Source organism: Pelodiscus sinensis, chromosome 6 (genome assembly GCF_049634645.1).
Source record: "Pelodiscus sinensis isolate JC-2024 chromosome 6, ASM4963464v1, whole genome shotgun sequence".
Classification (NCBI taxonomy): Eukaryota; Metazoa; Chordata; order Testudines; family Trionychidae; genus Pelodiscus; species Pelodiscus sinensis.
In genome coordinates this window covers 7,855,585-7,871,010 of record NC_134716.1, presented here as the reverse complement: position 1 = coordinate 7,871,010, position 15,426 = coordinate 7,855,585, and the positions used below count along the sequence as shown (strand labels likewise).

General features: G+C 44.2%; 1 protein-coding gene across 1 annotated transcript in view; it reads right to left on the bottom strand.

The window, feature by feature from the left end:
- Positions 1 to 15,426, bottom strand: part of GRIN3A (glutamate ionotropic receptor NMDA type subunit 3A) — an 89,856-nt gene that overhangs the window by 61,446 nt on the left and 12,984 nt on the right. The gene's annotated exons all lie outside the window — the stretch shown is intronic.

Genomic DNA, 15,426 nt, shown 5'->3' with positions numbered 1-15,426 from the left:
GCTACCCTGAAGTTAATGCAAACTCATGTGCTAGGTTAGAAGACTATCACGATTAAAAATGTTTTCAGCTCATTTTTTGGTTATCTCTTGGTTTTGGTATTGATGGCTTCTTTTACACAGACATTTGAATAAACTAATTAATGATATGACACAATCAATACTCATTTTGTTCTAGGAATAAGACATTATATGACTGACTCTCTGGTAAAGGACAAATTACCAAATTAACAGGAATCTGAAAATGAATCTCACAGCACAGAGATACTCTCTATTGATCATAAGGCTTTTGAGTAACCTACAAAACAAAACTCTTGTGTAATAATCTGGGACAGGTGAACTGGTTCTGATAAAGTACTTTCTTCAAACTTAAGCTCAGACTGAATACTAGTGAAATCTTTTCTGAGACTCTGAAATGACTGGGTAAGTGGGGGGGTTTCATCTTCAGTTTCTGCCTGCCTTGGCAATGGAAGGGCCAGCATCCCATGAGAACAGCTGTTCTTGGATTTTTTTCCATCCAGGATCAGAAGTGGAGGTGTTAGAAATTTTACAAGACAGTCTGTTCTCCTGAGCTTTTCAGCTAGATTTTTGCAGACTGGAAGCTTTAGAGCAGCACGGACAGTGATCTGAGCCATATGTATATATTGTAACTTTTTCAAGAAATTCACAAATTTAAATTAATAATGAATGAAAACTCTACATTTATAAATAATACAACAGTGCACGCATTGTATGGAAAATGTAGAAGTTGGTTGCATAAAGCTGAAACCCAAGCACTGTAATGATCTTACTATGTATTTTAGAAATGTGCGTCTGTCTGTCTGTGAGCCTGTTTGTTCAAGAGCTCCTCCTAATGGTAAGAGTGAGAACCACCAAATTTGCTATGCAGCTTCCTCTTCTCTTAACTTAAAGCAAGGTCAGACTTTGGCTGTGTCGGGACAATGGGATGTGCCCAGAATTCAATTGTTTCTCATAATAAGGAAAGGGAGGAGTCTGGCAGGAGGGACTGTTATACTGCAGAATGACCACAAGGGGCAGAAAGGGTCTAGAGATATGGACTGGGACATCTATAATTCCATTTGACCAGCAGGGGTTGGAGAGAGGGACAGCTATCTATTATATCTCAGAGAGTTTGTCCGTGTGTCTGTGTTGCCCAGCCAGCCAGAGGACATGCAACCCTTCTCCCCAGCTATGCCCACTGCAGCAGCCGTGGACAGGTGCTTCTTACCTTGCCTCAAGCTTCTGTGGTCAAAGAAAGAGGAGTTGCCCTCTCTCCTTGAGGCAGTCTGCATATTCATCCCCTCATCCCTAGGCCTACCCCAGAACAATGATTTAAATGAAGAAAAACAAAACTTATTTGGGTTAAGGACCCAAGCAATGCCAGGTAAATCTTCTAGTTAGGTTATATTAAACAGACTGAAACATGGTGTTTATATAAAATAAAGTTGTCAGTAAATGAAATGCTAAATATATCTACATGTAAACCCACCAGCCTCGAACTAGGGAGGCTAATGAGGGCGACCGAAATTGCAAATGAAGCGTGGGATTTAAATATCCCGCGCTTCATTAGCATGTTCCTGGGCGGTCGCCATTTTGGAAACTGACTAGCCCGGAAAAACTGCCCGTGTCTACACGTGGCAGTGAAACGGGAGTTTGAAGTAAAGCCCTAACTCGAATTAGCTATTCAACCTTGTGGTATGTTTTCTCTACTGATTTTAGTGCTGAAACATCAGTCCATTACATTATTATAAAAGAGCCGTTGTCCTCTCCACGTGGACAGCAGCCACTTTCAGGCATTAATTTCTTGCCATAATTAAATGGTTTTATAAAAGGTACAAGTTGGAGAGGGAGTCTCTGCCAAATCTAGGGTTTTAAAATGCAGGAGGTTTTTTTAGTACCAGATATATTCAAGAGAGAATCAGAAATTACAGAAGCTATTTTGATATGGAACAAAATCAGCTTGTCTGATTTTTCTGTCAAAACGAAAGTTCCTGGCCTTGATATCAACCCTCCATTCATGTTTCTATTTGCAGCGTAAAGTTCCTATCTCCTCTTCGCTTAAAGACTTCAGGCACGTACAATGTTAGATTTCTATTTCCAAAACGCAGACTGGAACATGCATGTGAGCTTTTGACTCTAAAGAGTTGTTTTGCTGACAGATCCTCTTAATGGCCCCGATTCAGTGGAGGATTTTAGCACTTGCTTAGCTGCCTTAATATGGGCTTAGATCCTGGAAGTGACACCTAGGTTTAAAGTAAAGCAAGTGCTGAATCAGGGCCAAAAATCACATTAGGATAGATATAGTAACTGAAAATGCCTGTGCATGAAGTTGCAGAAAATGTTAAATGGGTTGGAGGCTTTAGTACTGGCTATTTGTCTACTACTTTACATAAGAACGGCCGTACTGGATCAGACCAAAGGTCCATCTAGCCCAGTATCCTGTCTGCCAACAGTGGCCAGCACCAGGTGCCCCAGAGGGGGTGGACCGAAGACAATGATCAAGTGATTTGTCTCGTGCCATCCATCTCCAGCCTCTGACAAACAGAGGCCAAGGACACCATTTTATCCCCTGGCCTTTTATGGACATAACCACCATGAAATTATCTAGCTTCTCTTTAAATTCTGTTATAGTCCTAGCTTTCACAGCCTCCTGTGGCAAGGAGTTCCACAGGTTGACTATGTGCTGTGTGATGAGGAAATTTCTTTGATTAGTTTTAAACCTGCTACCCATTAATTTCATTTGGTGTCCTCTAGTTCTTCTATTTAGGGAACTAATAAATAACTTTTCTTTATTCACCCTCTCCACACCACTCATGATCTTATATACCTCTATCATATCCCCCCTTAGTCTCCTCTTTTCTAAACTTTCTTTAATAACTAGGAACAAAAATAATTTTTGATGGAACTTTTTGCAGTCCTTTATTCCAGAATTTTACTGGAACAATGATTCATGTGAAATTCTGCAAGGGAGAACTCGTTGCCCAGATGTGATTTACACCACTTTTGGCTAACCCAGAGGCGTGCCCAGCAATACCAGTGTGAATGCTGGGCAGGTACAAAGGGCTTTGTCCTACCAGCAATCTACAATGACTCTACGGTGGGAATTTTTTTCTTTTAGCTGGGATATCCGATGACCAGCTCTGTTCTGGGGGTGTCACTCATTGGAGAAGAATCCTCCCTCTAGGGATGCTTCTAAGATCTTTCCCTGTTCTAGAACCGTCCCTGCTCTGGAACTGGGTAGGACTTTGTGACTGCATTGCAGATGTTTGAAGGCCGCTTCCAAGTTTCCTCAGAAGACTTAATTTTCCCCCCACAGCTGACGGCCCTGCTGGACCATAGTGATCCTGAAGGGTTTGTTCCACGTAGGAGGCATGAGTCAGGATTTGGAATATTGGTGCACGTAGCACATTATTTTTTTTAATTCAATGCTTTGGCAGATTTACCTCTCTTTGAAATGATGAATCAACAAATTATTGCCTAGAAATGAAAACTTTTGAGTGTATGCCATTGAGGCTGCATAATTTCATGGCAAAAAGCTTTTTGCCAAGTTAATATTTCTCTTTCTCTCTCTCTCGCATACATAAAATTGAATCTGTGCACAGAAGATGTATTAAATTACTGGAGTGTATTGAGCTAAGTTCAAGCCAGCATTCTAAAAGTTCTCAGGAAGAGCCCTTCTATATTTGTCAAATTATTAAAAATTTGTTCCAATGTAATGGGCTAAACTATAGATTAAAATGCATAAGGATACTCTATTGCTCTGTTGCAGTTTGGCTTGAAACTGTAATTAGAGGTCCTATAATTCACACCACATTTTGTTTTATTGCACATAAAAAAATCAAACCTCATCTCTATATATGCTAATTATGCTATCTCTTTTAAATAAGGCACTTATAACACCATACAGCCTGATGATAAGCAATTTTTGAAAACATTTTTGGGGCTTTTTTTTTTAATCCTACTCCATTAACCTTTGTTTTTGTTGAACAGGGAGAGATTCTCAGACAGTGTAAAGAGCACAAATCCAGTGCCTTCCTTGTATACCAGCTAAGCATCTGACCCAGAATTTTATTTTTTTTAAAGGGATGTAGTCAATAGGTCATTAGAATCCGTGGGATTCTTCCCATTGATTTCAATGAGCTTTGGAGAAGACCCTGGGTTCTGATGAAATATTCACTTGTGTATGATTTGTGGTGCTTTTTGTTTCTTAGATCAGAGAGCATATTTGGCAAGTCCCCTTTTTTTTATCACTTAGCTCCTCACAACAAGCACAGTTTTATTGTCTTGCATTCATTGCCCTGCTCCTTGAGATAAGAACTGTTGGTTCATTTAACAAATGAAACCCTATTTGCATGTCATTAAAATCAGTCTTGGTAACATTTGCTGAGTTTTCATTTCAGTTTTCTTCTAGGCCAGATTCTCAGCTGATACACACCATCCCTTCTCCAGTGAGTTCCACAGAGTAAGGCTGACTTACGCCATGTAGGGATCTGGCCCTTTATCTGTTCCACCAAATCTGCAGCCCTGGCTAGGCATTGTGGCAGAGGCATTTTATGTTCTATTATTACAGTTTCATTAGCATAATTAAAAGTACACATGCAAAAGCTCTTTTGCTAAGTAGGTGTAAAAGTAAGTGATGCACAGCAACTATTCTCTTTGGATTTTCTGGGGTTGGGGCAAGGCTCAAATATGCATTTGTTCAGGTGAATATTTTTATAAATTGACATCTGTGGACATTGCATATCAGGGAAGAGGTGGTAGGGGAATCAACCTCCTAACTTTCAAAGCGCACTCTGACCTCAGGAATGACTCCAAAATGGCAGCTGGTAGGGTTTCCAGGTGTTCAGTTTTCTACCGGACAGTCTGGTATTTGCGCCCTCTGTCCGGTAGAAAAATTCAGAAATACAAGTGCAATGTCCGGTATTTTCTGAATTCCCGGCTAGGCGCCGGACGGAAGCCTGGCTGGGGCAGGGGAGCGACTGGGAGGTGGGGCTGCTATTGGCACTGGGAGGGGTGGGGCCAGTTGCCTGGACTCCCAGCCACTCCCCCCACCCGGCTTCTGCACACGACCAGAGGCTCCCAGCGCCAATCGCGGCCCCACCTCCCAGCTGGGAGCTTCTGATTGAGTGCAGAAGCCGGGCGGGGGGAGTGGCTCCCAGCACCTCCCCCTACCCCTGCCTGGCTTCAACTAGCAACTAGAGGGAGTCCCTGCCGGGGGCGCAGCCTGTTGGACTCCGGATGTGGCCAGTGGCTGCACCCCCCCAGCTCTGCTTCCTGCCCCCCTTCCTTCTGGCCAGCCCTGTGGCCCCTGACCCCCCTCCCCCCACCAGCCCTGCCTCCCGCCCTCCTTCCTCCCGGCCAGCCCCACCCCCTCCCGGCCGGTCCCTTCCTCCCCCCCACCCACGATCAAGTGTGTCCGGTATTTTTTTTTTGGGGGGGGGGGTCTGCCTGGTAACCAGCTGTGAGCCAGGGAAGACAGTTGGTGCCATGACTTGAGAAACTTTGTATTCTGGAGCTGAATTTTATGACATTAAAGCCATGTTATCTGCCATGTTATCTGCATGTTAATGCCCACAGGGCTACATGGCCAAAAGTCATTCTTTTCATTAGCAGGACCTATTGGGTTTTGAAATGTCCCTTTTATTAATGTAGGAAGTCGAGCTAGTCAGTCAAATTCTGGCAAAACAGTTGTTGACTGGGATGTACCAATTTGCTGAAAGTAAAACATTTTGCGGCGATGATTTGATTTTGGCAAAGTTCCAGTGGAACCCAGAACCTCTCTGGCTTCCTGCCAGCTCGCTCACAAGGCTCCTAGGTGGCCCATCTGGGGAGTGGCTGAGGAGCCTGGGCTTCCAGGCTTGTGGCTTCTCAGCAGTTTCTAGGGTCCCAGGGCAGCCCATTGGGCTTCCTTCCTCTTCACTCTGACTTAGAAACTTTTAAATATCAAAATCCTCCACAAAACAGCATTGCCTTTCTCCAGTCCACTCTAGCAGCAGGGAACGTGCATGGTTTTGGTATCTACGCAAATCTGTGTGCAAAAGGGAGGCAGAACCCTCTGGCCGAGATTTTTATACATCTGGAATGTTTGCAAAGTTCATCCTCTAGTTTCCTTCAGGCATTCCCCTGAGAGGAGGGGTTTGGAAGCAGGTCTCAGAACCATAGAACACTAGAACTGGAAGGGACCTCGGGAGGTCATCAAGTCCAGTCCCCTGCCCTCATGGCAGGATCAAGCCCCACTTGGTCACTCCTGATAGATGTCTATCCAGCCTGATCTTAAATATCTCCAGTGATGGAGATTCCACAACCTCCCAAGGCAATTTATTCCAATGCTTAGCCATCCTGACACCTAAGTGCTGTGTTTAGACTGGCCAGTTTTTCCGGAAAATCAGCCGCTTTTCAGGGAAAACTTTCCAGCTGTCTACACTGGCTGCTTTGAATTTCCGCAAAAGCACTGACGATCTCATGTAAGATTGTCAGTGTTCTTGCTGAAATACTATGCTGCCCCCTTTCGGGCAAAAGTCCTTTTGCGCAAAACTTTTGCGCAAAAGGGCCAGTGTAGACAAATTAGTTTTGTTTTCCGCAAAAATGGCGATCGGGGCCTTTTGCGGAAAAGTGCGTCTAGATTGGCACGGACACTTTTCCACAAAAAGTGCCAATCTAGACTCTCTGTTCTAAGAAGTTTTTCCTAATGTCCAACCTAAATCTCCCTTCAAAAGGGGAAGGGACTGTACCAGCTTCCACCAGTCTTAGAATGGCGTTTTGGGTAGGATCCTCAGTGTTACTCTTTGTACATCCTTCCACCTGCCAGCAAGACGCCTGTACAAATTCTTCTCTCTGCTGGGCAGGTGGGGCTTGGGGTCTGAGCTAATTTTGCTTCAGGGCCCAATCCAATTTCCAGTTTGGACATAGAGTCCCTTTGATGCTGGGGCCTTTTCCAACTCCCATTAAAATAGCATGAAGGCCCCACTCCAGCAAAGCACTTAAGTCGTGTTTATCTTCAAACTACATTAGAGTAATTAAAAGTACAGATCTGGACGTTCTATTGCTCACTAGGTGTAAATGACGTACAGCAAATATTATTCTTTTTTGGTTCTCTGGGGTTCAGAAGAGGGATCACTGAGAGAGGCTACATGCTAGGGTAGCTACCACCTAGGAAGTGGGGAAAATAGCCTCTCTTGGACCATTTAGGTGATATACGTTCATGTGGCTAAGAACATAATTTAGCATGTGGACCAATCAAGATCTCAAAATGAATGGCTGAAATATTTATTAAGGGTGATTTTAAAGCTCCTGAAAGAAGGTAATTTAGACTAGCTAATGTTCCTGTGGTCCTTACATCAAAAGCAGTTTGGCAACTGGCCAAGCAGCACATGTGAACAGATCTTAACAAGATATCTACCATCTATTAAAAGAAAATAGCCCAACAATCTCATTTCAGACTAATTTAGGGCTAGTCTGAATTCATGTTGAAAATGATTTCTCTTTGCACCAGACTGTTGTGTTGCCTAAGGATTGCTTAGCATTTCTACACACACACATGCAGCAAACTAATCTGAATATGTAAAGTATCACACAAGGTCAAACAACCTGCCAAAATATGAACAATCGGCCCTTTTTGGAAAGTCCGATCCATTATTACCCACACAGCCACTTAAAGATGATGGTAAATAATGTTTCTTGCAAAATGTCAAGGTGTTCTTTGTTCAGGAAAGGCTTTTAAAGCTCAATGACAGAAGGAAATTTCATAAAGATACTGGGAGACATGATACCTATTCTTCCCCAATCTGTGCCACTACAGTTAACAAATAGTAGATTTATTGTTACAGAGTGTTTTAAATCTCCCCTGTACATAGTGATTCTCGTGCGTGGAAAGTAAGTGCCCTGTGCTGAAATATTAGGGTGGTGGTATTTTGCATTCATATGGCACAGCATTGGATGAGTTTTACCTTCAGATGTTTTTCATTTTTGCCTGAATTTCATTGTATATGAACTCCAAAAAGAAACTAAATTACAAAAAACGATGAAGCTCACAAAGTCTGTTAGCTCTCAGATGAAATGAGTGCAGGGCAGTTGAAGCTAGTAGTTGATCTTTTGGAGGTTATACATTTAAATCACGAGGATGAGGTTAACACTATGTTTGTATAGATGGCAATGTCCTAGAACCAGGAATAATAATTAAAATCCCAGCTAGAGGTTTTGATTTGAGACCAAACAGATTTAATTAAACCATGGTGGGCACACATTTTTTTGATGAGGGTGGGAGTCACTCCAAAAATTTGGAAAGTGGTCAAGGGCTGCACTGTTCTATGGTATTAATGGAGAGGGTGCAGGGTCTGGGATGGAAGATAGATACAAGAGGGAGCTTTGGGTAGGGGATGGGATGCAGGAGAGGGCCTGGGGTTTGGGAGGGTGCTCGGTAAATCTCCATATATTATCCGATCTCAGAGAACTGGACGAGAGCTTGAAAGGTCATCAAGTCCAGTCCCCTGCTTTCACAGCAGGACCAAGTACCATCCAGGTATCATGAGAGAGGGAATTGTGAATGAGGGCAGTGGGTTGGGATGCAAGGTCTTGGAGGGTGTTGTGAGCAGGGGTGGGGATGCAGAGTTTGTGTTGGTGGAAGGAGTTGTGGAGTGGGAGGGAGAAGGGTGCTAGGTGCAGGCTCTGGCCAGGAGGTGCTTCTTGCAGGTGGTTCCTGGCCAGCAGCCCAGCTGGACCTTCGGGCAAGCTACCTACCTGCTGTGCCCTGCAGACCACTCAAAGCAGTCAGTTACTGGGGCCAGAGTCTGCATGTGTGTGTGACACACCCCTTTTGGGCGTGGTCTCTGTGTGCTGCACACCCCCACAAGCACAGCCCAGGCAGCTCCCAGTGGCCAGTTTCCTGGATCCTGTTAGGCTTCAGGACATTGGCAGCTCACAGCATCGAGTCAGGCCAAATTAAGGATAAGAACTGGTCAACTAGTTGACTATCGGATAAGCAAATGCTTATTGGATAGTCAGTCGACTAGTTGATTCCCACCCCCCTTGCTGCCTCTATCAGATAGAGGCAGCAAAGTGGGGGAGAAAAGGGGGGTACTTCAAAGCGGCAGATCCACACAGCTGAGCTGGGGATTAGCTGTGCAGTGCTGCCACTTTGAAATGCCGAGGCGGCGGAGTCAGCAGCTGATTTCGGGTTCCGCTGAAATGTTGCACAGAGCCCGAGTTCTACTGACCGCAGCTTTGCATGGAATTTCAAAGTCCCTAGTGGGGACTCTTGTGCATTTCAAAGCTGGCCTGCCACATGCAGCCCAGAGTCAGCGGGACTTCCATCAACTAGTTTAACTGTTACTTAACATCCTTAGGCCAGATCCCAAAGTTTGGTGAGACGGATCTGGCACATGGGCCGTATTTTGCCTGCCTCTGAATTGGAAGGGAGAGAAATTAGAAACGAGTTACAGTTGGCTGGAGGAGGAAAGTCCAGTGCTTTGAACATCTTTGAAAGCCACGTGTCATGGTTTTTTAGAAATGAATGGCTCAAATGTCTGTCCCTAGAAAAACCCCAGAGGTTAATCCAGCAGCGTCTCCTTCCTAAACCGCTTTTGCATCTTTTCTAAATCCAAAGCGTGTATCCAAATTTGAGTCGTTAAGGGGGCAAAACAAGCACCTATCTTGAAAACCCACCTGTGCCTGGAGTAAAGGATGGGGGTGTGCCACGAAGAAAAGGAATTCTCTGCCCCAGGACACAGAATGAGTATGGAGCTACTCCCTGGCTGTCGCTGAAACTCACGCACAGCGGCAGAATGTCACCCCTTCGTTCACTGTTACCCCCAGGGGCTGTTGTGACACTTGGCGAAGTCAGAGAGCGTTGTTTGCCTCCCTCCTTGAAACCAGAACATAGTAGCAGAAATGATGTGCCAAAGAGGAGCCTTTGCTTGTCTTGCACAAATACACGTTCTGCAACCCCCACCCCCTGAGCTGTACTGGGGCTCTGATGCTTTTAATAAGTCAAACACTGAGCTAATTGTGTTAACTCTAGCACTGATGTTTCATTTGGATGGGCCATTAGAGGGCACTCTGTACTTGCTTCAAAGCTCCTCTCTCCTTTCCTAATTTCCAGCCCTCATCTTGCCATGCACCTGTACTCAATTCCTTGATATCTCTTTAATGTCCTGTTTTACACTCTTCAGATTCTTTCATTTCAGCGAGCCCCAAACTTATTTTGACAGCAGATTTATTAAAATCGAATCCTATTTCTTACTTAATCTTCCCAGTCCCAACGCCCACAACTTTTACTCGGCTGAGCATTTCTTGTTGCTGTAAATAATCCCATCGGCTTCCAGGGGGCTACTTTCTGGATTGGCTGCGTGAGGAAAGGCTGCAGGGTGTGTTGTTCAGGATTCAATGAATTACTTCAGGGTGGAAAATAATTACCTCCAGTCTTTCAGAGCTCTTTGTGAAATAAGGCATCTGGCTAGAGGGATGGCATGATGCATTCGCTAGCTGTGTGGCCTGGGATTTCTAACTATAAATAAGATAATTGAGAATCTGCCTTTTAAAATATTTCAGTGTAGGCTGGTAACTTGTACAGTAATTCCTCATTTAACATTATAGATGTTTCAGAAAATGATGGTGTTAAGTGAAAACGTGTTATGTGGGGTCAATTTGCCTATTGAAAATAATGGAAAAGGTGGGGGTTGCGTTTCAAGCGGTGGTGTCTGTTGGGACCGGGACATAAGGTTGGGAGAGAAAGGAGACTGGGTTATAGCAGGGAGGGGAAGTGTTTGGCTCTGGGGAAGGGAAGGGAAGGAGAGGGGAGGGGGATTGGGTTGGGAGTATGCCCCTGTGATGGGTCTGCCGGGACCTGCACTGCGACTGGTGAGGGGGGGTTGCTGGGGAACGGCGCGGTGAGCGGTGAACCCTCCGCTGCTTTGCAGGGAGGCAGGAGAAGTCTCGCTCAGTCGCTGGCAATGGACTGGCTGAGGAAATCGTGTTATTCCAGGGCCGGTCGTGTAATTCAAAAAACGTTCCCAAAAAAAATCGTGCTATCTCGAAAACGTGTTAAGCGGGCACGTGTTAAATGAGGAATGACTGTATTCACTTTAATTTTTAATCCACCATTCCCAAGTTTTTCGTAGATAGGCCCAAATGAATTCACTGTATTACAGCCATGGGAGAAGATGCGATATCAGGACACTTGAATGTCTGTATGTTAATCAACGTTTAGCAAATGTTTGAAGCTTGCTTTGGGTTTCTGGAAGGTCAGACATGCAATCAGGGCATGACCCTGTGGTCAGTGGGAGATAGGGCTCCAGGCCTTTTGCCATGACTGTGGCACAAACTTCAGGGGCGGATATAGGGCAGGGCGAATGGGGCGGCTGCCCCGGGCCCTGCGTTTCAAAAGCCCCACGCATGCGCCATGGCACCACCGCACATGCGCCATGGCGTCACTGCGCATGCACCGTGGCAAAGGGGGGCCCCTCGAAATTATGTTGCCCGGGGCCCTGCAAAATGATCATCTGCCCCTGCCTAACTGTGTTGCACGGGCACCGTCTCCAACGCGTACATGCCAAAGGCGATGATCAGCGGCATTGTAATGATGATGTTCTAGGACTGTCCACATATGTTCTAGGAGTGTGCACATACGTATGAAAAAGGAAGGCTGGTCCCGGGATTAGAGATTAATCTAATATCTGGGGTTTCGATTCACATCCCTGCTCTGCCAATGGATTCCTGTGGAAGTAAGTCACCTAGCCTCTCAGTGCCTCAGTTCTCCATCTGTAAAATGGGGATAATTGCAAGGGATAGTTTTTGTTCTAAGAATGCACAAACCTTAATTAACAAAGCGGGGTAAATATTCTCTTCATTTTGCAGTTGGAGAGGCAGTGGCGTCAGAGCAAGGTAAAGCAGCATGTCCTAGCTCACACAAGCCTGGTAGAATGAGAAACCAAACCCAGGTCTCTTAATTGCCCATTTCCAGTCTAAACCATGAGACATTCTGGCTCATTGCGTACAGTATTGCCCAGACTCAGTAGTGAGTGCAGTATGGATTATTTCTGACGAATGTAAAGGAGCTGTTTGCATAGAAAAGCATAATAGGGTCTTATTCTTTCAACTGGCTTTTGTTGCAGCACGAATGTGGTGACTTCTGAAATCAGTCTTCCTGACTGTAATATATTCTGCGATGAGATAGAAGAGGATTGTGTGAGGGGGGGCATAAATCAAAGTGTAGCCCAAGGTTTGTGGTATAGATAACTAAAAGGCTACTTCTAATGCTGTTTGTAATACAGGTTGTAATCCGGGACGCTCTGGTCCGGCAACATCCCTGGTCGGGCAGGACCACAGATGTTGCTGGACCACAGAGCCCAGGGATAGGGAGGTGGCAAGGCCAGGAGCATGGCAGTGGGTCTGGTGGTACAGCAAGGACTCCAGCTTGGGGGAGCCCTGTCCAGACTGGCAGGAGGGGGCGGGGGTTGGTGCTGGAGCCCAGCAGTAGAGAGTCCAGAGTTGGGTGCAACAGGGCCAGCCGTAGCAACCAGCAATAGAGAAGAGTATGTGGGGGGGGGGGGAGGGGGGAGGAAGAGGACTGGGAGGCCACTGACAGGGGATCTCCCCACCTATACATCACTGTAGCCCTGCAGTCGTTAATATAAACGTGAGTGGGTTTAAACACAATCCCACACGAATGGCAATAATTTATTCCCACTTTTTGCACTGGTGTAAATGACCAAATAAGTTGGACACCTGCTGATTTACCCTCTCCTGATTTATGCAAATGTATTCATTTTTGACAAATATTCCCTAAGTACTCCTGACAAATAATTGTCAGCTGTCGGATTGTTTGCAAACAGTTTTTCATTAACTCCTCAGGATTATTCTGTTCTGACTGGCCATGTAAGTCACCTGTTGCTGTGTTTTTCTCCTTGATGGCCTGAATTCTTTTTTAAGGGAGAATAACAAATAATAAAAACAAAATTCTGGGATGCATTTTAATGGGTCTGTAGCAAAATCTATGGAAGTATCTGGCCTCACAAACATTTTTGTTCAGAATCATGGCTAAATCCTCACAAGTGAAGGATAATCTCAATGATGCCGTGAATCATGGGGAACCCATTTTAGGAACCAATATGCACCAAAATTTCTTTTGGCCAGTTTTGTAACTGTTTGACCAGCTGTAAGTGGTGCATAGAGGCACCACCTTCTCCCTGACAACCTAAAAGAAAGGGATTGTAGGGCATTGACATCCATGAATTTGATAGGAGCCTACGAGACGAGTTACTGTTTGCCTCTATCGGATAAATTCCTGCTTCAGGAAACTGCAGCACAAAAGACAAACTAAAATATGTTTCCCGGGGCCTTTTTCCCAATTTCAGTTTTGATCCTCGGCATACTCATGCCTCTGTTGTCCAGTAAAGGACGTTAGATCTCGCATTCCATCTTGGATGATGGAAGAAAAATGAGTCTGCAGCACTGGCTTGCAGTAACTGTTTATGGATTCATTTCAGAAGGGTAGTCGTGTTAGTCTGTTTCAGCAAAAACAATGTGGAGTCATGTGGTGCCTTAGGGTGTGTATACACTGCAAAGTTATTTTGGAATAATGGCCATCATTCCGAAATAACTACGTGAGCATCTACACAGCAATTCCATTATTTTGAAATAATTTTGAAATAAAAGACATTTTATTCTGACTTCTATAAACCTCATTCTATGAAGAATAACACCTCTTCCAAAATAGCTATTTTGAAATAAGGCGCATGTAGACACTCCACTTCTGCTATTGTGAGGTAGCCCCCCACCAGAGCCATTCTAAGTTATTCCTTCTGGAGCTCTAAGTTGAGAGAGCACTTCTACACTGCAGGGGAAGCCTCAAAATTAGTTCAAGACAGGCTTCCCTAGTGTAGACATGCTATTTTGAAATAAGCTATTTTGGAATAAATATTTTGAAATATGTGTGCAGTGTAGACGTATTAAAGACTTTCACTACTTCATCAGCTGCATGCATTATTACTTCACCAGCTGGCTTGAAGGGAAAATTTAAGTTTTCTATAAATGCCCTGTTTAATGCCCTCAAAACCATTGCTACTAATAAACAGAACGGTTTGATCTACTACCACTGACAGTGGGCAAAACTGGGATACCAACCCCTGGACTACACTAGGCCAGGCAGGTTGGCTTAAGGAAGGATTTTACTCATTACAGCTTCTTCCACCGCGTACAATATTTAATAATGCCTCCCTGCCTGTAGTGGTTTTGTGAGGATAAACATGTGAAAGATTGTGAAGTGACTTTGAGATCTTCTAAGGAAAAGCGTTAAATGGAAATAGGTAGTAGTCATAGTAATAAACAATAAAACATTTATTGGAGTAGATGAGTTGCATGCAAAGGAGTTAGTTGGGATTAGGTGCTAGGTGGGAAGATGCACATACAAACTCATGGGTTTACATTTTCAAGTATGAGCTCAACCATAGACTCCCAGAAAGGGTCTCGTTTTCAAAAACTGCTGAGCGCCTGCTCTCTGAAAATCAGGACTTTTTGGGAGTTTCAGCTTAGTTCCCCAAAATGAGGCACCCAAATGCCTAGTCGCTTATTCCGATTTCAGTGACTAATCTTCCTGTTTCTGCAGCAGACTTTAAAAAATGAAACTGTTGCCTTTAAATGATGATCTTCCTGCCTTCAGGATTTAAATAGCCCCAGTAATATAGAATCTGAGTTCCTGTGTTCCCTATGAGCTGTGCACTTGGTCTGTTACCGAGGAGAGATTCAGGTGCCACTCAGCTGATTAGCAGAGCACATACAGGTGCCCACAACTAGTAACATGTGTTTCTATCAGTGGTGCACATTCCACACCTGCCTCTGTGCCTATAAAATTATTCTGCACTTGGATGGAAACAAATTAGAAGGAATATTGTTGAGCACCTTATACTAACAGATTTCCCCCCCTCCTAGTAAGTAGGGCAGTGTTGTTATCTGCATTTTACCTTTTGGGAACTGAGGCTAAGAGGGATTAAAGTGTTTGCCTAAGGTTGTAGAGAAAGTCTGTGGCAGAGTAAGGAGTTGACTGCAAGAGTCCCAACAGTCAGGCTGACACTCTAATCACTAGACTATCCTTCATCTCCATTGTTGGCCTGCTCCTTTCTCAATACTTTTAGCTCTACAGCATTTGTTGGCCCAAAGTTTCTGCTTCAAGTCCTGAAAAGTATCCTTTACCCCTTTGCATTTTCATTTCTACTCCCTTTAGCAACTTTACTCAAGTTCTTAGTTCTCTAAATATCACCTCAAATAAAATATTTAAGGACTAAGTGATATCGCTGCAATCTGCAAAAGATATTTATAACCACTTTATTTGGATTTAATTAAGATAATAATAGGATTAGAATTAAGATGTATGGCTGAACAAAAAGGTAGTGTTATAGTGTTAGTTATTTGTTAAAGAGAAACTACATTCAAATTTTT